General features: G+C 43.7%; 2 long non-coding RNA genes across 2 annotated transcripts in view; both read right to left on the minus strand.

The window, feature by feature from the left end:
• Positions 1-6,087, minus strand: part of LOC145430938 (uncharacterized) — a 42,582-nt gene extending 36,495 nt beyond the window's left edge. Inside the window, exon 1 of the long non-coding RNA XR_013911277.1 lies at positions 4,914-6,087. This is a non-coding gene — a long non-coding RNA (uncharacterized LOC145430938). The remainder of the gene's footprint in view (positions 1-4,913) is intronic.
• A 1,408-nt stretch (positions 6,088-7,495) lies between these two features.
• Positions 7,496-20,684, minus strand: LOC145430939 (uncharacterized). Its single transcript, XR_013911278.1, has 2 exons — positions 20,421-20,684; positions 7,496-8,129 (listed from the first exon to the last, which is right to left on the minus strand). It is a non-coding gene; the product is annotated as an uncharacterized LOC145430939 (long non-coding RNA).
• Between the last annotated feature and the right edge of the window lie 5,436 nt (positions 20,685-26,120).

Below are 26,120 nucleotides of genomic sequence, written 5' to 3' on the forward strand. Positions count from 1 at the left end.
TGTTGCGTGGAGGACAAAAGGTGGTCATGCATCCTGAAGGTATGCCTCAGGTGGCAGCACTCCTGCAGAGCATTGGTTTCATTCAGATTCTCCTAACCTCCTAACCAGACGAGAATATTATGGGTTAGTCAAAACCTCAATGATCAAACCACCAGACCCAAATAAATGGGATTAATTTAGTTCCCTCTCCTCCCATCTATGTAATCAATTAAACTACTGCAAAGACTTTTACCAGCTTGAACAGTGTATGAAAATGGTTTTCACTGAGTCTCTTTTCAGCTCTGTGGGATTTCCTCTTGTGTCCCAGCGCTCCTGTTGAACAAGGAGTGGGTGAAGACAGAGCCGCCTTCTCCGTCTGAGACCAGACTTTAACTCACTGTTGCAGAAAATGGCACTTTCCGCTGGGACAAGCGAGGTTTGGCCCACGCTTCAGACGCAGATCGCGGCGAGGCTGCTGGCAGTAGCAGTCACTCAATCTCCAGCTCCTCTTCTCCCAGCAGCTGGGAACAGTGGGAGTTGCAGGCCTGTGATTACTGGCCAGGACACCGAGGTGAGGTGAGCTCAGACTCGCTGGTTTTCACTCACTCACCGGGAGCTCTGTTTTTACAAGCCTCCAAATGTGACAGGAAATGGGTAGCAAATGAGCTATGATGTCCTTCGTCAAAACACACCGCGTTACAGTTCGCTTTTTCCCAGGCTAAATATATCATACAATATCTATAATTAAATTCCAAGCTATATCAAGCAGACGTATAATAGAGATGGATAAAGTACAGAGAAACTGTCTGTGTGCATCAAAATGGACATCTATCTGAAAATAGCAGACAGTGTTTACACAATAACCGGCCTTAACACATATGTCCATAAAAGTAGACGCACAGCCCGCAGGAAGCAGTCTGCGTCCTGATCTTCAGATATCTGATTCCCTCTTTTTCAGTCTGCTTTCTGCTTTTTGTCATGCATTTGCTGGTGTAGAAAACCCAGTGTGTTATCATGTCTGATATATTTAGGCTTTCCCTTTTATTGCTTTCCTTCCTTTTCTGTCTCCCTGCATGTGGAGCATCACTGCTCCCCCCCCTCCGTGCTGATGTGTTTGCTTTGATAAGGCAACAGTGTCGAGCATTTGTATTACTGAGCTGCTTTGGGGCAGATATCGCGCATTTCTCCCTTAAAGTCAGAAAAAGACGCCTATGATTTGTTGAGACAGATGCACATGGTTCAGTTTTAAACAGTCTAGATTTAGACTGGGAGAAATTATTTCTAATTCTCGAGGCTTCTCATTTCTCCTATGTTTGCACAAACTGCAAAAAAGCCAAAAGAAACTGAAAATCGGAAGGCATTCTTGTCATTCCACCTGTCTTCATGAAATGGCATTAACTATACTGTAAAATGTATTAAAATAACACTTTAAACCTTAAAGCAACATTAAACCAGCGGCCTCTTTAACAGAGAAAATTCTTTTTTTATCACTTTGATAGAAAGCCGTCCTTATGCCATGCTCTCGCCGGGCCATTTCCTCCCATTTTCTTCCTCTGGTGACAGCGAGTGGATTTATGTGTATGCGGTTGCCCAGAAGACCCTGTACTGTACCCTCCCTACAGAGCCTGTCACGCGGGTTGATGTATTCCCCTCCACCCCCTCTCCCTGGCTGAGCTTTATGATGGAAACTGATACAAACACTGTGATAGGGTTTCGGGATAAATTATTCACGCTTCCAATGCTCTCTGCTGCTGTTTCAGTTCTTAGAGGACGTCCATTTTACAAATGGCCCTTTTTTTAGCCCTCATCCTTTTAATTGATCCGTGGCAAAGACAATACATGTGTGATTGAGAGAGGGGGACGATCGCACGGTAAAAAGTTCAGGCGTAACACTTCGGTCGGGTTGGTGCGCGTCGTCGGTTGCTGGCTGCCTGTGCAGCGGGGCAATAGGTGCCTTAAGATTTACTGCCTGGTAAATGAAATGGCTGTCCATCGGTTGCAGGGGCGGCACATCAGCAGAGTCCTGCACTAATGTCTCTACCATCTGGTAGGATAGGCCTTTAATTGAAAAGAATTTCTGGACTGAAAGGGAAGAGCTGGACCAAGTCTCTCAGTCCCCCAAGAGAGAGAAGTAATGAAAAGAAAATAACTTCTCTCCTCTTTAGTGCCTATGGAACCCATAAAGAATAACAGGACATGGTGATATAACAGACGCACGGCCGTAGTGAGTGGGTGAATAACTTTCATATTACAGGCTACCATCTGCTAAGACGGTTTTGGAGCTAGGAAGCCAATTGGATTAAACGTTATGGCCACTTTGCTCACCGCGGCTTTTAGGGCTACCTTCAGGTGGCAGTTCATAAAGCATTTCTTTGTCAGATTTATTTAGACATGAAAGATGTGTTTTTGCTTTTGTGTCAGACGCACTCACTCCGTACTCCCACTTTGAGAGCGGGATTTTTCTTAAAACAAACAGGGGAGTGAGAGGAGGGGATGGCAGACATCCTGGAGGCCATAGAGGATAACTGATGAGTCTAGCAGGACTGAAGGGAGAATAACAACGCTCACCTTTAATGTGGCTTTTACCATTGGGATCCACCGAGTCCCAGACACAGCCGCCGTTGTGTGCGTTTGTATGCGAATCGCACGTGAATCGGAATCACGCAGGATCACTTCGTGCTTTGCACAAATCACGAATCTGAATGACTTTTGGGCTTTCGTCAGTCGTGAAGAAGATCGAGGCACGTCAGGGCTTCGGTATGCTCCCGCGCCACTTTGAAACCCTTCCACCTGACAATATTAGCTTCTGTGATGAGCGCACTGGCAGTGTGCATGTCTGCAAGGGCAGCCGTGAGCTGTGCTGGCTACGTCTGTGACAACCCTCCAGGTTTCCAGACAATTGGGCTATGTGAGAAAATATATCATTTCCATCCACTTAAAAAAGAAGAAGAAGAAAAAAAGAATCCTGCACCAAAATGTGCTGTATGAACCTATTCCATGCTTACTTTGGTTGACAAGTGTGCATACTGAATGAGGTCATCGTCTAAATCATTTTCAGCACCCAAAGGAATCACCCACACCCAAGGTAAACAGATATAGATACTAAAGGTAAACAAGAGGGGCTGTTTAAAGCAGGCAACATCAATGGGAGATACTGTACTGCGGCAGATGAAATAAAAACAAGACGTAATAATGATGATTTTCTACATGTATTTTTCCACGTCTTTGTAAACATCAGCAGTGTTGAAATCAGGCAGACAGACCCTCTTTGAGCCCACATCCAATGCCTCTTGTGTGTTTTGGCATTTGCTGCCTTCTACCGGCATCGCGGCACGCACGCGCGCAGCTGAAAACGTACACACTGCTTTCCAGGGCGTGAACGCAGCAGCAACAGAGAGATACTCATTTTCCAGTTTTTGTCTAGAGGCGGCGAGGTCCAAGACAGCTAGCAGCATTGCATGTTGCACGCACAGAGACAGGCAAAGGACTGTTTTCACTCTCTGGCCTTGTTTTTTTTTTTTTTTTTTTAACTTATATTTTTTGAGTCAACAGAATAGGAACGCCGTCAAATCCAAATCAGCAAATAAAGAAGGAAAACGCTCCTGTCAACAGAGCGCGAATGCGCAAGCAAGCCATGAACTTATGGCAGGAAAAATGTAATCAGATATATCTACCATTACAAATACAGCACTCAACAAATTGCACAAGGGTAAAGCGCTATGTTAAAACAATAGCCAAGAATAGGCGGCATGACATGGGCCCCTGTGTGTGTGTGTGTGTGTGTGTGTGTGTGTGTGTGTGTGTGTGTGTGTGTGTGTGTGTGTGTGTGTGTGTGTGTGTGAGTGCGCAGACATGGGTCACAGCTTGTCCACTGACACGGACCCCATTAGATCAGATGACAGCACTTCATAATATTGACACATTCACAGCATGAGGTGCGCTATTCAAGAGGTCACAGTGCTGATGATATACTGTACGCACCTGACGTGTCACAGGCTAATTCTGATTCGGTAAACCGCCTCAGTCACAACACTAAAAAGGAGAAAGCTGAGCTACATGGAAATATAAGCGTTTAATAGATGGCACACACATATATGCACACATACAGGTAGTGCATGCTGTAGTCGTGCATACATAAAGTTGTATAAAAGCACAAGTTAAACATATAGAGTGTAGCACACTTACAGAGGTATTTGTGTGTGCTCCAATAAAGCTGTATATATGTATTGTATTTGTCTCTAGGCAGATTTATGAGAATTTTCTTTGGAGATTAGAAATGTTTGTTATTGGGAAAGTGAGGCAGTTACAAATGCATTTGTCTCTGACAGATTTTCATCCAAGCCACATGTTTTTAGGGTAAACCAAATGTGCTCATGTTTTTTATTTTACCTCCGCTGAAAGCTCTTGCGCATGTGCAGATTCGCCATTAAGTTTATAGCCACATCCAAAAAAAAGTGCCTGTAACAAAGATCCTTGTGTCATTTGAGTTGTGCTGATTTTTAAACTTACACACTCGGGCGACAAAAATGCGATAGTCAATGAGTAGCTCTTAAAAGAAAGAGGTGTTTTATAAACTTTTAGCAGGGCTTAAGCTGATTTTCTGTGCTCATTTAGGGTTATTATTTTATGCCTATGCACTTATTTAAAAAAAACACACACACACAATCAGGGAATCAACCCTGTCCACTTTCAGAGCTGGTCAGATTACCTCAGAATAATTTGTCAGTGTTTGGAGGGCAAATGGGATAATTATGATGCTGACGGCCAGGAGATGATTCAAACTCATGCTGAAGCCTCCCCAATTATGTGTGTGAGGTAAAGTGGCCTCCGCCAAAGCCAATGAGAGCCACTGTGGCTCTCCTCGCCTCCTTGCTCTTGAACAAACACGCCAGTCAGACATCAATAGGAAGTCTCTCTGTTTTAGCATGCCTGACCTTTAGCCGCTGTCTCAGTCTGTGCCCACCAAGAGAAGGCCTGCACGTCCCACACATTCAGTGGTAATCACTAATGCCCGCGTGAATAACATCATAAACCTGGTGTGACCCTCCTGTGGCTACCCAGCACCAAGCTGATCATCAAAGCGTGATGGACAGATTGCTGCAGAAGACTAAAATAAATAAAACGGGCCTGCTGGGTGACAGCGAGGGGCTTTAAACGGTTGGTGATTGAGCATGGGAAAGAGGAGGAGAGAAGAGGGGAAAAGAGTGAGAAGGCATGATGGAGTGTGTGTCAGAGAGCGGGAGAGAGAATAGCAAAGGCGGGGCCCCTTGTGGGGCTAGCATAGTCTGTGTTGTGCCATGCCACGGGGCCAGCTGGCAGGGCCCAAAGCTGGCATGACAGAATGTGACAGAGGATCCGGAGAGCAGGGACTCGGGGAATCCCGGCACAATAATGCGGATGGCAGAGGCTAAAGCCCAGATTTAATCACAGCCATCACACACCTGCCAATAGAAAATTACACAACCGATATCAATGGCAGCCTCTCCAAAGCATCGAGCCCCCAGCAGTGTTTCCAGGCAGGGCTAAGCTGTCGGTCGCTGTGATTCACATTCAGATCAACGTTTATTAATCCTAAAAGAAGGACGATTAGCTCACAGCCTACTCCCACAGTCAAACTCACAAAACCACTAATCACAAACACTGTTACACGTCAAGGCAGAGCTCAACAACAATGAGGTCAAAAAATAAATAAATAAGTATGATAAAAAAATAGAATAACTGAGAGAAATGTTTAAAAAATGAAAAACTGAAGGATGATTAACAGCATTAAGTGATCGAATAGCTGAGGGAATGAAGGATTTTAGGTATCTGTTTGTTCTACACTGCAGTACAAGTCAACGGTGACCGAGATGTTTATAAGACTGCACTAACTGGATGTCAGTGTCATGAATAACACTGGCTTTATACTCAGTGTTACAGCACCAACTTAGTACGAACGACTAAAAGTTGTGAAACTACTCCAAGCAGTAAAAGAAGTGGCGCTCTTTTAACAGCCAAACAACGTGATGATCGCTGACCAGTTGTCCTGCAGATTCACCGTCTCAGCGGTTTATCGGTGTGTACATTTCCAGAAACATAATGAAGGTTTTTATCATCGATCCTTACACATTAAACATACACGTTTTCATTCAGAAAATCTACAGTTTACGGACGTTTCAACATGATCTTTGTGGTTATGTTTTAGAATATGTTTATATTTTCAGTTTCAGATGTAGAAGTTTTGAATATCGTACAGACTTACAAAAAAAGAAACGCACACACACCCACGCACACGTTTGTTGGGTTCATCAAGGCTCGGTTTCGCTGCAAATTGACTTTTTTTCTGCGTTGTCAGAAATCAAATCACAGAGAATTTAGATTATATAATGACGATGTCGGCCTAGAGCGGCGCAAACACTCTGATTCTAACCAGAGCTTTTTTAGTATCCCAGGCAGGCCTCATTTTCAATCATATATAATCATATACATACACACTAATCTACACACACACACGCACACATTCATCAAGTCAGTACGCAGTGCTCAGACTTGACAGGTAACGGTCCTGTGGTTTGGATACTAATCAGTCTCCAAAAATGTTTACATTTTTCAACCGCGCTGCATGCTTTGACTCTCAGGTGCCCCTGTATGGATTGCTCGGCCACAATTAAGATCCGCCAAAATTGGAGCAATTTTACATGCATAACACACACACACGTACACACACACACACATATATATTCCCTTATGTGATGCCTTATATCTTTAGCTTTCTGTTAGATTAAGTTTGGGTGTTGTTGTTGTTTTTTGTGTCCAAAAATGTGCTAATTTTTCACACTTTCAGTCCTGTAAATTTCCTTCAAATAAAGTGACATCGTTCTCCACTTCCCGCCGCTCATAACACCAGCTCAGACTCAGCTCGAATCTCTCACATGCTCTTGATTTCAGCCTTTCTTTTATGTGCTTTTGCATGGACTGCGTGTGTTTATGTGTGTGCGTGCGTGTTTATGCTTCTGTGTGTCAGACCCTGACAGCTATCGCATCTGACACAAAGTGGTTGTTTTCTGAAGGCTTTGCCCCGTTTCATGTTCTAATAGCTTCCCTGTGATGGCAGGGAGGACCTCTGCTCCGCGCTGCTCTCAGCCATGACTCCTGCAATATTTACATGTTTACGCTCACAATTTCCATCTGTTGTTTCTGGAACAATCAGCAGCAGAGGCCTGGAGAGAACGGCTGTAAGTCGCGCTCAACTTGGGTTTCATGATTGGGAGGCTGGGCCTGATTATGCTCGGCTTGGGTGGAGGGGAGTAGTAGGCGGGGGGGTGGTGGATTCGGTTTTCTTTTCTTCAAGGCCTTCCCAAGGTTTTTGATGGCGGGCTGGAAGTAAGCGAGGGGCTCTGGGGATCTGTTCGAGCTTGCCCTCGGAGAGATGCTTCACTAGGGTGAGATCAGTCGTTGCGCCCCGCTCGTGAGCCAACTGGCTCGGGCCGAGCTCACTAATAGATTTCAGATATGACACAAAAATCAATTGCAAGGGTTCATATTTGGTCAAAACCCATTTTTAATGTGGCTGATTATAAACTGGTATGTTTACAGCAACCATTTCAAAAGGAGTGGAAGAAAATACAGTCATGGTTAATAAGTGGCTTGAGCTTAAGGACAATTTTCAACTTTTACCCTTTCTTTTTTTCACTTTTATGATGTTGACTTTCAAAAAAAGACATTTCTTGACTTTAGGAAGAACATTGTGCACATGTGTTACTTAGTTAGGAGTTAAAGAGCAAACCCAAATCTTGTATACTCTGCAGACCAGAAAAAATAAGGAAGGTTATTCCTAGAGGCTAGTTAGATATTATCAAAGTATCAGCAACATTGTTATGGGCTACAAATGGAACACTAAATAATCATTTAGAAGTCAAAAGAAAACTATTACTACTGAGAAGTAAAGTTAAAACCCCCCAGGGACAAGTGGGAGCTCTCAGAGAAAGGGTGATACTGATGACTGTGTGGATAGAGGGAGAAAAAAAGCAAAGAAACACAGGCAGGATGAAAGGGTGTGTTGGTCCCTTGTGATGTGGCTGCAGACGCACCGGGTCTCAGCGTCAGGCTGGCCCAGCGTCGGGTTTCCCCATGCCGGAAGTGGCGCGTTTCCCCCTGGCGACAAGCTCTTCCTGCAAAATAAAGAAATCATTAGAAAGATGACAGCTGGGCCAGCCGACAGAAAGCCCAGGGGGCTCAGCCTCAGAGAGCTGCCACCCAGCATTAGCTGGCTACATTTGGCTTCGCCGTCGTTTCTTTTAGAGAAGGTAAACCACCGCACTCCAAAGCGATTCCCATCGAGAGCAGTGCTCACTATGTCGTCCTCTGTCCCACTCCTTTCTTTCCACCTCTGATCTCGGTAGGCCACTCGCTCACATCCTTCAGCTTCGTACGGTCCCTGAGGATGACGAGTTAAAGAACAATGTTGGGGTTGGCCATCAAGCGGTGAAATATTCTGACCCTTTGACCCTGAATCATATGAAGCTGAAGGGTCCGGGCTCAGGCGCTGACCCCTGGCAATCATGGCGTGTGGCAGCCACACTGGGGCCTCCATAAGATGACTGTCTGGGAGCACAACACGGCACATTCCAACTCAAAGTCCTCCCAAAGCATTTCCTCCACAAACCATTGCTTACTTCTGTCTGCCAGATGAACATAGAGCCAGGCGACTTAAGAGTGCATTAAGAGAGCTCTTCTAAAAACCATCAGTACTTGACCTCAGCTGAAATGATTACACTGTAAGGAAGATATTTGAAGTTAATCCCAAAAGATAGGCTCATCATGAGCTTAAAGGCCTACAGAGGATCAATTGATGCGGCCTTACAGAAATTATGCTGTACTTGAATTTAGTTTTTTGTTAATTTAGGAGATGTCTCAGTCATTCTTTTTTTTACATTATGAATAAACAAATCATTAAAGACTTGGGGAAATAATTATTGCAGAGACAGTTAGCTTTGATTTGCATTATGTCTGGGACATTATGTCTGGAACATAGACTGAATATTAAAGAAGGGCAGCCTCTGGATCTGAAAAGAAAAACCAGTGCCTTAAAATCCACACTTAACGGCCAGCAGGGGGCAACTCTTCTGAGGGCAAAAGGAAATCTGGTTATGTAAAAGTCAATGCGAAAGTGACCTTATTGATTACTAGACCTATAGCCTACAAAGACAACAACACAGACCTAGAGACCATCTGACTACCGCTTTGTCAAGAGAGAAAACTATGCAACTGGGGGGTTGCTGCCAGTTGCAAGGTAAAAACGGTCACAAGAAAAGGCATGCAGTGCTGCACTGAAAACCTTGCAAGTGCTTTTTTTTTATCTCTAGTTTACCAACTGGTAATGAAAATGAGTGACACAAACTGGAAACATAGACCATTTGCCTTCAAAGTAAAAGTCTTACTCTTACTTACCTATTTCTAGCTTGCGTTGCACCTTTTCAGGTTTCAAGCATTTGGAAAGTGTCTGTCTATGCAATGTCCATATACCTACTGGCAACCATGGCAATCTGCTAGCAACCAAAGGAATTGCAGAAAGAGGCTTTTGAAGCAACACCATCATTGCATCTGCCACCACCAGGAACCAGCTGTTTGGTAAATCCAGATTTCTCTGTATCAACCAGACGCATAAGTTGACCAGCGTAGCAAATGGTCCTTTGAAGGTCTTTAATAAATTTAATAATACGGGATGCACATTTTGTAAGATACTAATCTATTCAGAATACATCAGATGATAAAGTAGGGTATTTTTTAGGGGATAGCTACCCTTGTAATTGAGAAATCACATTTCAGCGTGCATCATCCTCACTCCTCATTCAAGCTAGGAAATGCTCAAGTTGAGATGGGTCCTCACAGGTAGCCACAAAAGGGTGACTACTTTCGTCTTTCACATACGGTCTGCACTCTTGATAAGGTGACAATCAAAAGTCAGTTTGATTTTTAAAAAACTAAATACCTAGTTATTTTGATTCATATATAAACAAAAAACAAATCACTCCTCTGGGCTTAAAAATAGGCTGGTAGACAGTGACTTGCAATAAGTTTGGACTTTTGTAGGGAAACAGAAGTATATGCCCATTTGTCTGTTAGAGGTCGCAGCAGCTGTTTACGATAGTTGTCAAGTTTTTTTAAGCTAAGCTAACAAGTGGCTGCTGGCTGCAGTGTATAGCTGAATCTAGAGTAATCAGCACTTCTATTAAAACACTTAAAAAAAAAGAATGAAAAAAAGTTAATTTGAATCATTGGGCTTAGGTGATGATCAAACCATGACACAGCCTCACAAACACCTCCAGGTGCCATGACTCTGTTGCCATGGCGATTAGGAGTGACATAGGTTAACACCTGCTAGCGCTCACTCATGGAGATTAATGTGGCTACTCGAGCAAGACACACATACAAAGGCACACACACTCGCATACTCACGCTAGACTCCTGTCCCCTCTAATGGGGACTGATAAAAGACAGGCTCCATCTCTCACAAACAGGACTGACTGGGCTGCTGGAGGTCAGCTCAACCATTTCCATGTGCTGCTGCATTTAGACATTCAGACTCATGACTGGAAAGCGTTGCGCAGTTTCTCTGGATGCGCTACACTTCCTGCGACACTGTGACAGAAGGCCGGTGGTTGCACGAGGCCACTGTGATACTAACTTACAAAATTACATGTCAGCCAATCAGTGCGTTTTGTGTTGGTTTTTCATTATTGTTTGTCCAAGACATGCTTTACATAACCAAAATAAGAAAGACCCTCTCCCCAACCCTCACAGAAAAAGAAAAATCAACTTTTCTCTTACAAATAAATGGCATGGTAAAACCTAAATGAAGCTGGATGAGCAAGTTGATATAAGCTGCTTTGAGGCTGTTGACACACTGGGGCTCATTTCCATTGTTGATGTCTGAGCCAGAGGCCATTGTGGTCATGGTTCAGGCTTATTTACACACACAAATGAGGCTGACAGCAGAGGCAGACGTTACACTGATGGGTAGATTGCCAGAATCAGCACTTGTCAGGATAGTTCTGTTGGATGCACCTAGAAGCGTTTCTGAACTTTAAAAGCATGCTAATCTAAATTCTAGAATGCAGTGCATATCTTCTCATGTATCTTATCCAAACATGATGATAGTCAGGGATAAAGTTTGTATATATAAATTATATTGTTGTATATAGTTACACATAGAGGACTGGCTTTATGTCACATGACCATACGTCCAGGATAGTGCCAAATTGGTGCATATATGTGGATGTGTATGACTGGTTCTTTTGTTTTTACAGTTAGCCTATTTGTGGTTTGATTTATTTTTTATGACAGCTCAGCAAAAGGATGATAATAAAGGATCAGACAATAAAGTTGCTCTATACAATACTATCAATGAAATAAAGTTTGCCAGCCAGAAGACTGAGGTTCATTTCTTGATCAGGACTTTGTTTTCCTTTGTTTGCTGATCACTTGCTGCTTATTTTCTAATGTGCAACACATTATTTCTTAATTTGCAGTGTTAGGAAAGATAAAAATGTTTAAGCTACAATCAGCAGGGCTGATATCAGTAAGTAACGTCACTCAAATGTTTGTTTTCCTATTTGTCAAGCCTGAGCACCCATACAAGTGATATTTAGTTTAGTTTCTGGCTTGGCTTTTTACTTTCAATTTGACTTGCTGGGCAGGTTTAGGCACCAAAAAAGCTTGATTGGGTTGAGGAAAAGATTAATATCTTCACAACTCTGCATATTGAAAAGTAACACCCAGTGCATTTCAATTTGATGGCAGAGGGCTTTTGTAAAAGTTGTACTTTATGTGACAAGCTGGGAACGAAAGACTCGTCTCATTGTTGCCATCAAAGCGCAGATATCTAAAGGCAAGCTGTGCATGTCTGTTAGACGCCAGCAGCTTTTTACAGAATGGAAGTGTGTCATGGCTGCAATGAAAACTGAAATCAGTCCATTAAGTACTACATGGAGATGTACTACTAGGAGTAAGTGAGGAAAATATATTTTTTAGTAGATGAACCTTTTAAACTGGTATTGCCCACATTTTCAAAAATAATGATCTAATTCTCTTTGATCACTGTCCTGCAATTAAAGACTTTCCCTTATTCAAGAGTTCACCACTGACTCCACAAGTGGTTTTCATTGGGCTGAGCCGCCTAGAGCAGCTACTAGCCTCCATGTCGGCCGGCGTGTGTCCCGGAGCAGTGACTGTAAAATCCATTTGGGACACTAAGCCCATAATGATGACGGGATGCTGAGGTAAGGCAGGTACTCTGCCTAGCCTCCTAAACTCTGATGATTTTGGGGCAATTCTAACTCCCCTGGACTTGGGTGTCCATCTCAGCCAAATCACTCACATGGTACTATTTACTTGGCCTGTTAGCGGGATAATCGGACCCCCCCGCCCCCCTGCTTTTTTTTCCACCTCCTTTTTTCTTCTCTTTCCCTCCCCCTGGTTCTAATAGGAATTGATATGCGCTATTAGAGGGTATTCGCTGTGTAGTTTTTCCCCACATGAAAGCGGTGGTCTGTTTACAGAGTTCTAAATAATTGGGATTTGGAAAGCATTGTCATCACAGTTAAAACCAGGGGAAGGATACAAGGCACTTAATAACAACAAAGAAAGAGATCCACAGGCATGCCGCACAGACAGGGCAGAATGTTCAATCCATACACTGATATGTAACCAGTAAACTGTGGGTTGGCATGTTTTTATGGAGCACATATTTCCTGGAGAATTTAAGGAAGCGCATTATTTTGTAATGACTTGGAACAATCTGTTAGGCAGAGGATTCCTGGTTCACTGTGGTATTGTTTTGTTTTGTTGGGGGTTTTTTTCAGGAAACTGATTTGATATCAAATATAAAAGACCGTCCAAAACTGCTCCTAACAAAACAAGCCCAATCAAAATGAGCAGCAATATTTCACTTTTTGGAGGGTTTTCCCCATCAGCTAAATCAAATGCTGCAGAATGCAGTTATAGAAATAACAAGATTACTAATAGCAAGACTTTTTCTTTCCCACATACTTCATATGCCAACTGCAGTACTCTTAATTCATGGAACACTGAAGATCTCAATCTGTTCGTGATTATCAACAATGCGTCGCTCAGCACTGAATCTAAAAAGAGCTGCTGTCACAGTGCTGTCACGCTATGGTTGCCACCATAATGGCAGACAACAATAATAAGGCCTTTTGTGGAACAGCCCTATAGGCCACACTGACCTATTCCAGTGTTCCTTAAATTCTTATTCTTTCTTTTTCTCTTTTTTCTGCAGTTGATCTGCCCTGTCATTTTGTGCATTTCTGAACAAGACAGAGGATGGAGTACAACAAAGCTTGGAGGTGCAAAAATAGCCTTGAGGCTTTAGGATGCATTGTTTAGTGTCTCAATACAATAGGGAGGAGTGAGACGAGCCAAGGCTGGGAAAAACCCCAAGGGATGAGAGTGGTGAGGTGGAGGCAAACTAAGAAACAAAGTCCCAGGTGACATTCTAGTGTCAGTGTCACGCATTTAGGGCACGGCACAGCGGTATCGGTGACAAGAACCGCCGCGGGCTCCGGGGCTCTGTCAGTGCTGCTGTGATCCCGACGGGGAGGAGAGGTTTTCAGCACAGACCTTAAAGAACACAGCGTAGATGTTATATAAGGCCCCACTGATTGTACATGTTAAATGCTGTCCCTTTTCATGTGGTGATGGATGTCCCTGTGTCATGCAGCGTATGCATAGGTGAAGTGAATGATTCTTGCTCATCTCTTCAGTGCTGTGGAATCCTGCAGAGCTTAACTGCAGTTCATTTTATTAATACATAAAACCAACTTTTTTTTATTAGTTGCACTTCTTAGTCAAACCATCCTGGTGTGCAATAGATTCATGGTCAAGTTAGCTTAAGCAAAGATAAATACGGTGCCTTTTAAGATAAAATTATAAGGAAAATAGGAAAAACAGCAGAACAGGAAATAGAAAATAACACAGTAACACACATTAAATGCTACTTGAATACCAGCTTAAAAGATAAGTCTTCAGCTGCTTTTTGAGCTCATAGATAACACAGACTAACCCAACACACTGGAGACTCTGCTACACAGCTGAGCTGCTGCTCCCCAGTGTTAAAAAAAAGCCAGATGAAGTGATTTAAACCTACCAGTTGCCTAAAGCTACAGTCACACAAGGGAAAACAAGTGATAATTTTGGTTGCAAATATATTGTGGCTGGATTAATTTTATTTTTTGTTGCGCTGCAGTTGGAGATCACAGCACGACCAGTGAAATAGTTGCTTTGAACACAGGGAACAGATCTGTTACCGTAAAAGTACGTTTGATACAAGAAAGTCAAGACAGCAATAAAATGACAATAAGATGGACTCAGCCTGGAATCAGTTTGCTATTGAATTTGGTGGAGTTGGTAATTATATGCAATCCATTTTTAATAACACCTAAACACGGTGATAAATTTGTTGCCCAGTGCAAAGAGATTCATCACAAACTAGTCCAGCTTATCGGCAAAGATCGATTGCTCCGATTGATTGCTTCGATTGATTGCAATGTGTCGGCAATCTGTCTGTGTTTATAAATTAGAAGGCAACTGTTTCCAAACCTTGGTCAGTTTCTTTGAGAATAATAGAAGTCAGTCTGAGTCAAACTGTGATTGTTTGGAGACAAGTTGCCTCCCACGAGGTGACCTGTGCAATCACGATCAAAAGTAGTCGCCCAGAGGTTGAGGGTGTTGCCTAGGCAACCAGCTGGTCTCTGACAGCAAAAAAAATGAAACGCAATCACCGGGCAACCGCTGATTTTTCCTGGTTGCAGTGAGGTCCTATTTTTACTCTGGTGTAAGTGAACTCTAACTACAGTGATTGCCTCCCACTTGGAGGGCAAGTGCAACACACCCTGGAGGTATCAGCTGGTCCAGTAATGATTAAGGATCCCTGCAGGAGTCAGGAAGGACATCACATCTATTTTATTGGGACCCAGATAAGCAGCATATATGGATTCAGATTACATTTCAGAGCTCCGGTTTTGCATCTGTCTCTTTCAGGTGTGAGTCTTTTCTGTTTTGAGATCCAGGCTGGGCCTCCTTCCAGGCACTGTGGTGGTCGAGCATTTTCCTATGACGAAGCAGGGCCTAGAGTAATGGATCCATTTAGCAGTAATATTCCTTAATGGAAACAGCCTAATTACAACCGCAAATAACCACAAGCCTTCACAAAGGATTAAATATACAATAGCCGAAAAAAGGCAGGTATACATTTTCCAAATGATGAAAAAGTGAAACATCTGCAGTTCTTAGCAGGTTCAAAAAAAAGAAAAGAAACGTCTGGCCACGGGCTTGGAAGGAGAGAAAAAAATGCTTTGTCACTTTAGATTTCACAGCGCCGGTTTGAGCTACAATGCAGCCGGTTTGGATTTCAAAGTGCTCTAGTTCCAGAGAGAAAACAAAAACAAATGTTTGTTTTGTGGTTTATTGTGTTTTAATATGGCAGCAAGATGAGACACAAATTGAATGCAGGAAGAAGTAAGATGCAGCTGCTGAAATCAACGAAAAGGATCTCTCTGTCCAACAATCACGAGTAAGCCATGACCTAATCTTCCTTTGAGGAATATTTGTGATTTTGATTACCGACCAGTTTGATTATTTGACTTTTAATCTTTTGATTGTATTGCCCAGATACAGATTTCTTGCTTTTTGGGGTTTTTTTGTTGTGTTTTTTCACTATCTCAAAGGATTTGCTTGTTTTAGTTTTTTCTGACCTTTCAGCTTACACAGTTCCTAGCTCCATGATCTCAGAAATGAGTTTCATTAGAACTTCAATGGGCGAAAGGACAGAAAACTGACATGACCACTTTAAAAACAAACACTTAATATCAAAACTGTTCATGTCAAAAAAGGCTTGGATAGAAAATCCAAATGTCCAGGCTTATTAATAGCAGGCCACAGTAAATGACAGGTATAGTGAAACGAGGTCACCAGGGACTGTTGATTGTGAGTGAAGGCCTACGAGCATCACTCATCGCCGGTCGTTACACCCGTCGCTCCTTTGGTTAGCCCCACTGGCTGCTAAAATTGAATCTCAAGTTGTGTCCTATTTTGGTTGCAGGAACAGGTGATGTGCTTGGCCCAGCTTGTTCCCTTGCCTCTGCACCACCCCCTTGGGGCTGTTAGTGAATGCAATGACAACATAGTTTGCCAAGAAAAGGAGCAGAGGCGAAATGGGCCCTCTAATCCTACGTCGTGGATCGATACCTGATTAGCACGGCCTGCGTGTGCACTGCTGTGCTTAAAATTGGGAATAGACATATTTCCTAATGAGCATCTGGATAAAAGACACCCGTCCCCTGATTTTGTTTGGTACAATAAATCCACCTTGGACAGATAGTGGTAATTAGTCCAGTACTGTTTAATATTACTGTCAACTCGTGTGGCACGGAGCTTTCAGTCTCGCTTTGTTGCCGTTTGTTGACAAATGCTCGACTGACTTGAAAATATCTATCCAAATGAGGCAAATCTTTCATCCCCTGTGCCCTCTAACAGAGTCGCACACCATAAAGAGACTTAAAGCAATAATTTAACCAAGTCACTTTTTTAGTACATTCTATTATATATTGCTCTGGTCTCTAAATAGAAGTCAACACAGAGCAGATTTTTTGTCATTGTCAGCACACCTGGACTTTCCCTTGCACTGCACCTGCCTGTCTGCTTGCTTTCAGTGTAAACTTCACCCGACGCACTATTTACATGCTGGCCAAATCCTATTCAAATGCCTCCATCCAAACAGAGGAGCGTTTCAAAACAGACACCCTCAGTTGACTTGCGATCATGCATCAATTTGTATAAGGTCTCCTCGGATGCAAAAGCTAGAATAATCAAATCGAAGCTGCAGACATAATCCTTTATTGTTAATAATGCCACGATGGGCCTTTACATATCAAATCTTCAATCTGAATCTGGCAGAGCATAAATATCTTTCCTGTTACTCCGAGCGGGGCCCAGATCGAGGGGAATAATGCAAGAGTGCTGTGACAGAATAGTTGTTATTTGCCTGGCACACTAACTAAAACTTTCCAGCAATCTTTCAGTTATTTATACCATGTGCATGATTACAAGGACAGCAATAGATATGCACAAGCAAATTATACTACAATCTGGGATGCTTAGATTCGAATACCAGCATGCTTAATTCCAAAGGCCACACTAGAGAAGCGCATGAATCATGTGAGAAGGAGGAAATAAGAGAAATACAACATGCAGCCAAGAGTTCCACATCCCTGGTTTCAGAGGTACGGAAAGGAATATTAGTGTAGATTTATATATTTTGTGTAATTATGAGAATGAATGTGAGAGAAAAAAGTTCTGAGAGATGCTGAGAAACTACATTCAGGGGAGCCCTGGTGCTGTAACTTCAACTTGAAGAAATGAACCGTTCATATTAACTACAACGAAAGACAAACTAGTACAGTGGTTGCCCTTTCCTGTGAAAGTGATCACATCTTTATGGCTCCCGTCGCTGCTCTTTACAGATCTGTTTCCCAGAGGTATTCGATGGGGAGAGCCAAAGCAGGAGGAAGTGTGGGTCTGCAGCCGGCATGTTAACAATGGCTCCCCTCAGACCCCCAGCCCGGGCCCAGCCAGTCATGAAACACCGTGGAGATGTTATTGACCTCAAGGTTAACTCTCCTCAGGTAAGCCTGGGAGATAATGGACAAAGAGCAGTTCTTTTACAGGTGGAGTGACACGGCATATCCGCGCCGCGCAACTCCTCTCGCATTGACAGATTTTCTAATTCACTGCCGATTCCCATAAAACTGGGTGGCCAGGGTCAGCTCTACCCAACAGAGGGCCCATTCATGCTGGGTGGGATAGGGGGCCTGGCCAAATTAACCTGGATTAATTTAAAAGAGCAAAGGGCCCTTACATCCGAATAAAATGAAGATCAATAAATTAAATGTCCAGGTCAGGATGTCAAGTTGCGGCGATGATCGACTTGCATACAGAAAGCTACGTTCTTTGACTCAGGCTGGTTTCTTCCTCCCCACCCCCACAAAAAAAAAAAAAAAATGAGAGCGAGAACCTTAATTACTTTATTCCAAGGAAGAGAAGTGCTTCCATGCGTCTCTCTTTACATGCTAGAGTTGTGCTCCTATAAACACACTCATGTCAGAAAAGAATGCTCATTACTTCTCTCATTTGGCCCGGGATTAGTTACTGCAACAGAAAAGTCATCAAAGAAACCACTCAGAGGTTTTTAAACATGTTTGTATTTCACAGCAAGAATTATTATTTAAATGTGCGATTAATCTCTCTCATGGTTTTTCCAGATTTTTTTTCTATTTACAGCTAGATTGTTTTCCACTATATATATAGTGTTGGTGATTTTTTTTTAATCAAGTCTCAATGCGTACATCTTGAATTTGCCAACCTGAAAGGAATGTAAACTTATTCTTAAAGAGTACATGGGCCATAAAGGAAAAAGAAAACGCTGATCGTGGAGAAGCTAGACCTAAACCTGAACCACATCATGTCATTCACTGCACGATCAATTATCCAGTAAGGGCGGCCTTGTAAGGAGGCCATCTCATCATGCAGCCATTAATATCTAAACAGTGTCTGCCTGGAGATGACATGTAGACAATGGAAAGAAGGCCTAAGAAATGACCAAGTGGCCCAAGCCCAAGCTGTTAGCAGATTAAAGTGACTTAAAAACGCAGGGGCATGAGTTTTCCATGACAAAAAGATAAGACTGGTGACACAGATCATTAAGGTTATGTGAAGGTTGTCTGTAATTTTAAGTCAAAGACCAAAAAACATAAAATACACGTTCTTCCTCTCATATTCATATGCAAAAAACACACACTTCACTGTTAAAGGAGGAATTCTTTGTGACTGTTTTGTTTTGTCTTCGGTGCAGATGTTAACTCAGGCCTAAAAGTGAAACTTATTGTTCTCACGCCTAACACCCCTGTATACCCACATTTGTATTTTTATTGACTGTTTTTCACTTTCGTGCCTATATCTGATATTTGGAGTGAATAAATAGTTTCCCACTGACGTTTTACATGTGCAGCCACATACAGAGTGCTATATTGTTCTGAGATGGGTAACAGGGGTTTAAAACACTGTGGGACACTGTACACTAACCTTCACACCAGCCATGCTGGCTATATAGTGGAATGGGCACCGACCAAGGACACAAAGATGGCGCCCAGTTAGCTAGCTAGCCAACTGTGTCGCTGCAATAGACTGTATGAAATATGAACGTAGCTTCCACTTTCAAGTGACTTACACCTGCATTCTACCTGAAGGCCTCAAGGTGATAGCTGTGGTTTCCTGTCATTTTTCAGAAGTCTACAGGAAAATGGTCGTTGGGTTCAGAGAAAGATGGCGATGGATGATGACAGTAATCTCAAGGCCTCGAGTACTTCATAAATCAATGGAATGGTAGATTTTTTTAAAGGTAGCCTGCACCGTCTTTTATAATGTGGTGTTGTGTGGTTTTTGTCCCCCTTACATTGACATCTTTGATGTTGAAGATGGATCAGAACTGGAGGTGTGACAAATACAACTCCCACTATGGCAGTACTGCAGTTTTGTTGTTGTTTTCTTTTTCTTTTCTTTTTTTGGCACTGAAAACATTTTTTAAATTTCCACCTCGACTATCAGTTGCATAACGTTTATGCAGTGGCTTTCCAAATGAAATACCAAAGCTGTTGCATTGGTTGTTTGTGTGTTCACTACACAGGCTTGCTGAGACAGGCTTCACAAATATGCTAGCACGATACTTCCTCAGATTAGCAGTGCTGTTTACACAGTCCCCTGGTAATCTGGGCCACAGGGGACATACCTGTACTGTGTCAGAGACTGAGCTAGAGTTACACAGTGGGACCAACCAGCCTCAACAGCCCACACCAGAGTAAGATCCAAAGGGTCCAGTGGGATTGGCCTGGTTCCAAAAGGGTTGGCACTGGGTACAGCTGGCCTCGGCTCCCCCTGACAGATAAGGGGATGACTGGTGTGTGCATGTGTGTAGTTTATGTAAGGTGGTGAGTGGAGGAGTATACTTGCTGCCACCTCTATATCCTTCCTTCCTGTTCTTATTTTTTTGGGTGGATACTTTTGTAATTAGCTTGTCCACAGGTCCATAAGCTATACTGGCAGATACACATGCATGAACACAAAGAGGAAGCTTTCCGTCAGGTTAAAAAAAAAATGTAACCATGCCTTATGGGCCTGGACAATGACAGCACACAGATAGGAGAATACTGGTGTTATTGTGTACTGAGGGGAGGGCTGTTTTAATGGAGCCTAAAGCTGATGGAAAGATAATAGGAGAGAGTTGCCCTGTTTGAACTGCATGTATTGTAATCAGGCTTACACACACACAACCACAAAAATACTATTTTGTGTGTGCACCGGTGAGTGTGTGTATTTGTGTGTGTACTCACTGGACAGGGCCTTTCTTCCAGGCTGTCTTCATCCTTCAGCTGCTTCTGTCTACAAGCAGATGTCTCAGGACAAAGGGCAGGGATGCTCAGCACCTGTCTGCATACAAGCAAACTCAAAAGGTACCATTTTTCTTACTCTGGTATATGTAGAATTTGCTGTTTTGGATCGAAATCCTTGAGGAAAAGCTCGAATGTGTGTCTCTCTTCCAACAGTAACAACGCCAAAAATGACACCACCATAATTTCCTGCTACATGTGTACCAAGGAACAACAGAACAGGTTTGGCACGCTGGCCTTGTTCTGCATATTTCTGTGTCCATCTGCACTTCAGGTTATCTGTATGTCCATCCATCTATCGTTACCACACAAGGATATTCTAACAGTAGGTAATAGTTGACTACACAAAGACTTCCTTTATCACTTCAGGATTTCAGACCACGAGTTCTGTTTTCACAAGCCTATAAAGATCTTCTGCAAGTGTATTGAAAAGACATTCAAACACTGAAAAAATTTCACCTAAAGAATTACACAAACCACCCACACACATGTATTAAGTATGTGGTAAGCTGCAAGCTGCAAAAGAAGCCAACGTAGGTCTTCTGGGCTGAAAGAGCAAAGCAAAACTGAAAGCTGGAGCTGGGTGTAGCTGACACAGGAGTGCTGGTGCATTGATCTACTGTGCAGCATCAAGAGGCAGCACCGAAGAATCATCAGCAGGAAATGCAAGCAGACATCTGAAGTATGCAAGCAACAGTGACGGCAGTCATCGTGGAAACAATTGCTATTGACATAGTTTTTTTATGTTTGGTGAAAAAAACAAAAAGGAGAAGGATTTGATGATCGGAACTTTGAGGTTATGTGACACACACAGAGAATTCCACGATATGTCAGCAAATTATGGAAACAAATATTATGCAGTCAGCCAAAGACAAGAAACTGAAAATAGGCTGGCTTCTACAATAGGACAATGATCCAAAACATGGCACAAAATCTGCCATGAACTTCTCAAACACAGGAAATCTGCGGGTAGATCTTAACTTGTTTAAGATCTCAAGGAAAGTGGCAGAAAATTCCTGAGACTTTTAGCTGGCTACACAAAGTATTTGCAAGCTTTAATTCTGCCTGAGTGAGGTAACTAAATTCTGACAGCTTTGCTTTTTTTCCCATCAAAAATCAGCAGAACTTTTGCATCCAGCTGTGTAGTTCAGCTGAAAAGAACATTTGCACATCTGGTGCACTGCTGCAGTCAAACAGAGGCAAACGGAGAGCTGACAGATAACAATACTGCTCGTGACAATGACAACAATGATGAAGCCATTATCTACCCCGCCCTCCCTGGTCCCCGCCTTCTTCCTTAATGTAGGGGGCAGCTAAAGGGTGTGTTTAACATGCTAGTGAAGCAGGAGGATGATTCTGGAGTAAATCACTTGTGGAAAGGTGAAATGTGGCCAGCACGAGTCGGCCTAATCCATGCCAGACATGTGCAGAACACCAGAGGAGCAGGTGCAAACAATTGAAGCAGCTGTCAGTGAGCTGCCGTGATCTCTTTTGATATCTTAATTGTTAGTCAATCCAAGAGCAATTTTGGCAACATTGCTGTCAGCCCCAGGACTTGCCCCGCTTAGCTTCAATCTGTCAGGGCCTCGTGGGGCTCTGGTGCTGCTGCTCCCTCCCTGACTGAGGGCCCGTGTCTCCTGGATGTGTGTGTCCAGCCCATCGAGCATCTCCGAGGGAAATCGGGCCTGATTGCTGCCATTTCCGCTCACTTTGGAGGTTTGGGTCGGGGGTGCAGGCTAATGCTGATAATTGCCTTGCTTCAAAACTACTGGAATTCCTCCCACCCAACTCCGTCCGGCCCCGTCCCGACCCCCCTCGTCTGTTCAATATTCCCAAACATTGTGATTAGCATAACAGCAGAGTGTGTGTCAGTACTGATTTAGGTCTCCGATCTGAGACTCTCCAGATACTTCTGCTGCAGAGTCATTTAGGACAGGGGTGATCAGGAGCTACGCGGCTCGAGCTCGACAGATGTGGGGCCGAGCAAGCAGACTGTAAGAAGCACCACCAAGCTATGAGCTAATGCAGCTCTCAGCCAAATCTAGCCGAAGCAATTGTTCTAATTTAATGTGATAGCTACATTAAAATTCAGAAGTCCTTATATAAAAATGAAATGACACATTCATGTTTTCACACACACACACAAGCACACACACCCAAGCACACCCAGACGCTCACACACATTCGCAGACATCCAAGTGGCGTCATTATAAAGAGATAACTCACAGTGCAGTGACAGTAAGTGACCTGTCTCTATCCATTCAAAGTGAGGTGAGGCCCGACTGTAAGGCCCAGCCTGACCCTCTCCGGGTGATTTATGTGGCCCCAGTAAGCCGGGTCTATTTGAGGGTCCGGCGAGGAATGAAAGTGTTAACAGCGGGTGTTGGGGAAGGTGGGTGCTGAAGGAGAGTTATGAGTTTTCTCAGCTGAGCGCCCAGCTTTGGGTTTCTGACATTGTTTCATCGGGGAGGGAGGGCAGAGTGAAGTAGTAAAAGGTGGTGAGCAGGCGGGGGGGGCAAAAAAGATGGGAGCAGAGAGGGGAGTGGGTGGAGCCCGCAGGCTTGAACTCCACAGCTGAACCACTGACCCCGACCATCCATCAGTGCAGGGGTGTGACAAGGCAGGGGCAAGGGTATGTGACAGGAGGGGGCAGGAGTGATGGGAGATGGAGGTGGGGGGAAAGGGACTGAGGGCTCTAATGGGCTTCGGGACATGGGAGGGGCTGGTCACTGAGGAGGATAAGGAACGGCTAGTGTACTGTAAAAGGATGCAGCAGACTAATAGGCGGCGATTTCTGGTTAAGACAGAACACTGATGTAGGTGCTGTGCATTACAGTCATTTGGTAGTGTGCAGGTCTAAAGATGGGGCTTGATTGAGGTTTGACTATGATCATATTTGAGGTCAGAATGCTTTGCTTGACTCCTTTTTGAGCAACAATTGCAAGTGACCAAAATGTAAGAAGTCAAAACTTCTACTGAGTAGCTTTTAAAACCCTAAAGTTAAAACAAACGCTTGTGCTTTTGGTTTTGATCTCTACTTTTATTCACCGTGGAAACAAGTTGGTCTGTTTGAGCACAACCGGCTGCAAAGTTTGTTATATATTAGTTTTATATGCGACGCCACTTTTAGAAATAAAGCTACCAGTGCTGGTCAAACCACCCAAACCTTTAAGAGGCAGAGCAGGTTCGCAACTGACTGCAGTAAATGTTTTGCACATCGCAGTTTGCTGATAGAAACTCGGGAAAATAAAAGATTTTATATTTATCAAAATGTTGCTTTGATGAGTCCATGTGTTACCAACTTTGATCAAGAATTAAAAAAAATTCTAAATGGGAGTCGAGCCATTCCTCTTCTGTAGACAATGGCTACAATTCTCTGTTACACTGTTTCCACTTTTGGGAGATTTAGACTGAGCTCAAAGCCAGACTGAACCCTTCCCCCATTTAGGCTCACGCTGCCAGCGTCTTTCAGCTGTTGCCCAGGACTCACTGTCACTTGGCTCCACTCACACAATGCATGGCCAGTGGGTAGACTGGACCCCGGTATCCGTCCTCAAAGGGGCATTGGCCCTCAGCCAGACAAGCCTGAGCCGCCCCCCTCGTCACACTGAAAGACTAGAGGAACACTAATGGTTAACTCTGAATCGGGACATGAGGAAGAGTCTGGGAGAGAGGGAAAGATGGTTTTAATATGATCCAGTTTGAAACTCCATAACACATATTCCGATTTCATTAGGGGCCAAAGATGGAGCCTTATGTCGGCAGCATTAGCAGTTATAGGGGTGACTGTGTTTGTCTGCTTGACACTGTGTAAAAGAGGGTTAGGGTCTGGAGGATGAAGACACGGAAAGCGAGGAGGGGGCGGTGGAGAAGACACGAAAAGGAAGAGAGAGTTCTGGACCCTCCCAGTTAGGTTATGGCACTGCAGCATGGACAAATCCATGAGCAAGCGAAACCACTGTTTTAAATAGCAGGTATCTGGTGTCACCCTACCCTGAGAGAGGCCCTCTCCATCAATATGTTCCTTTGCCCTTGTCTGCTCCTGATATCTTTATCTTGTCAGGACCTCTCCTGTATGTTCCACCTCAATGGCTTCCGTCTGTGCTCGCCCTCTCCCGTGCAGATGGACCTCTGCTGGTCGATCCGCTCCAGGCTCTCCAGGCTGGATGGCGGAGATGGGGGTGAGAGCGGGAGGGGTTAAGGTGCAGCGGGGGTGAGCTGTGAACGCAGTCTTATGTCAACCTGTAGTCTACAGGGGCCTCATTACAAAGACGCCAAAGGAGAAGCTTTTAGGGGGTAATTAGACCATTACAGATAGCCAGGGGAATAAATGGGCACTCCTTATGTTGTCTGAATAAATGAGATGTTAAAATGTGCAACTATTCTTTTCAGCTTCTAATACATTTGATACATTGTTACTGCTGGGAATAGGCACATTTGAAAAAACCCAGCAGTTTACATGCTGAACAAAGAAATTATACTGCACAGGCATGTTTGATTAATGTAATTCTTAACATTTTAAGTGTAAAACAATAAAATATCCAAAGCAGTTCAACTTTTCTTTTTTATTATTTATAAGCTGCAAAACAATAACAACAATAAGTGCTTTTTCTCAGCGTAGATGCCAAAGACCTGCTCCTATCACAAACCCACTGTGTTGAAATAGACTCAGCGTGGATTGTACGAGAGTCCCGCTGGCCAGGAGGAAGCTTCCCCTGTTCTTTCCTGTAATTTCGAGCTTACCCTGAGATGAAAATGGGCCCGGGATTGTGGGAAATGACAGATGCTGCTCAGGAGGGCCATTGAAGAGGTCATATGTCATCACGGGGTCGCACATGCCCTTTGAGGAAAGGCTGAGGTGGGGAGGGGAGGGGGGGTGGGAGTTTACCCTTCCCACACTACCTGGGGAGACGAGACTTGCGAACACAACTAACCAGGACCCGACTGACTCCTCTCGCCGGTCAGTCTGGTGACGAGCAGACAACCCTGCATCGGCGTATGTGTTGCTGCGGTATAAGAAACTGCTCCAGCAATGCGATCCAACCCTAAAAAGACATGAAAAGGCATTTCCCTTGTCTGACTTTCTATATTGCCTACACTTTCGCCTTCGCGTCTATAGTGGGAAGCCTTGTGCTGTAGATCTACAAATATTACACACATAAATCATCACCATCATCAGTGACATGCTCCTTTGCCTGGTATGTCCTGTCTGTGTTAGAGTTTCTGACAGACAGGCGCCTGCACTATATTTCATCTCTGCCTCCCTCTCCTTCTCTTTTAGACTCTTGCAGTAACTTGCAGTGTGTGTGTATGTGTGAATACGTGGACTCGGTGTGTGAGGTTTTAATGGCCGTTGGTTACCTGCTCACATATGATACCCCTCCAGCTTGCTTGGGCAGATGGCTATTACTTTCCAGTTGTGAAAATCAAGCTTATATAAACACAGGCAAGACTGAGATGCACCGAACCAACTGTAGTATCCATCTTATAGATAGTATTTGTGTGTGTGTGCGTGCGTGTGTGCGCGCGCAGGGCCGATTCTTTGGCGTCTGTCATGCACAGCCTATCCTGTGGAAATCATTAAGTAGGAGCATTAGGCCGTCACTTCCTGGCAAGGCATGCAAGTGAGATGAAGAGCTTTAT

Source organism: Astatotilapia calliptera, chromosome 9 (genome assembly GCF_964374335.1).
Source record: "Astatotilapia calliptera chromosome 9, fAstCal68.1, whole genome shotgun sequence".
Lineage (NCBI taxonomy): Eukaryota > Metazoa > Chordata > Actinopteri > Cichliformes > Cichlidae > Astatotilapia > Astatotilapia calliptera.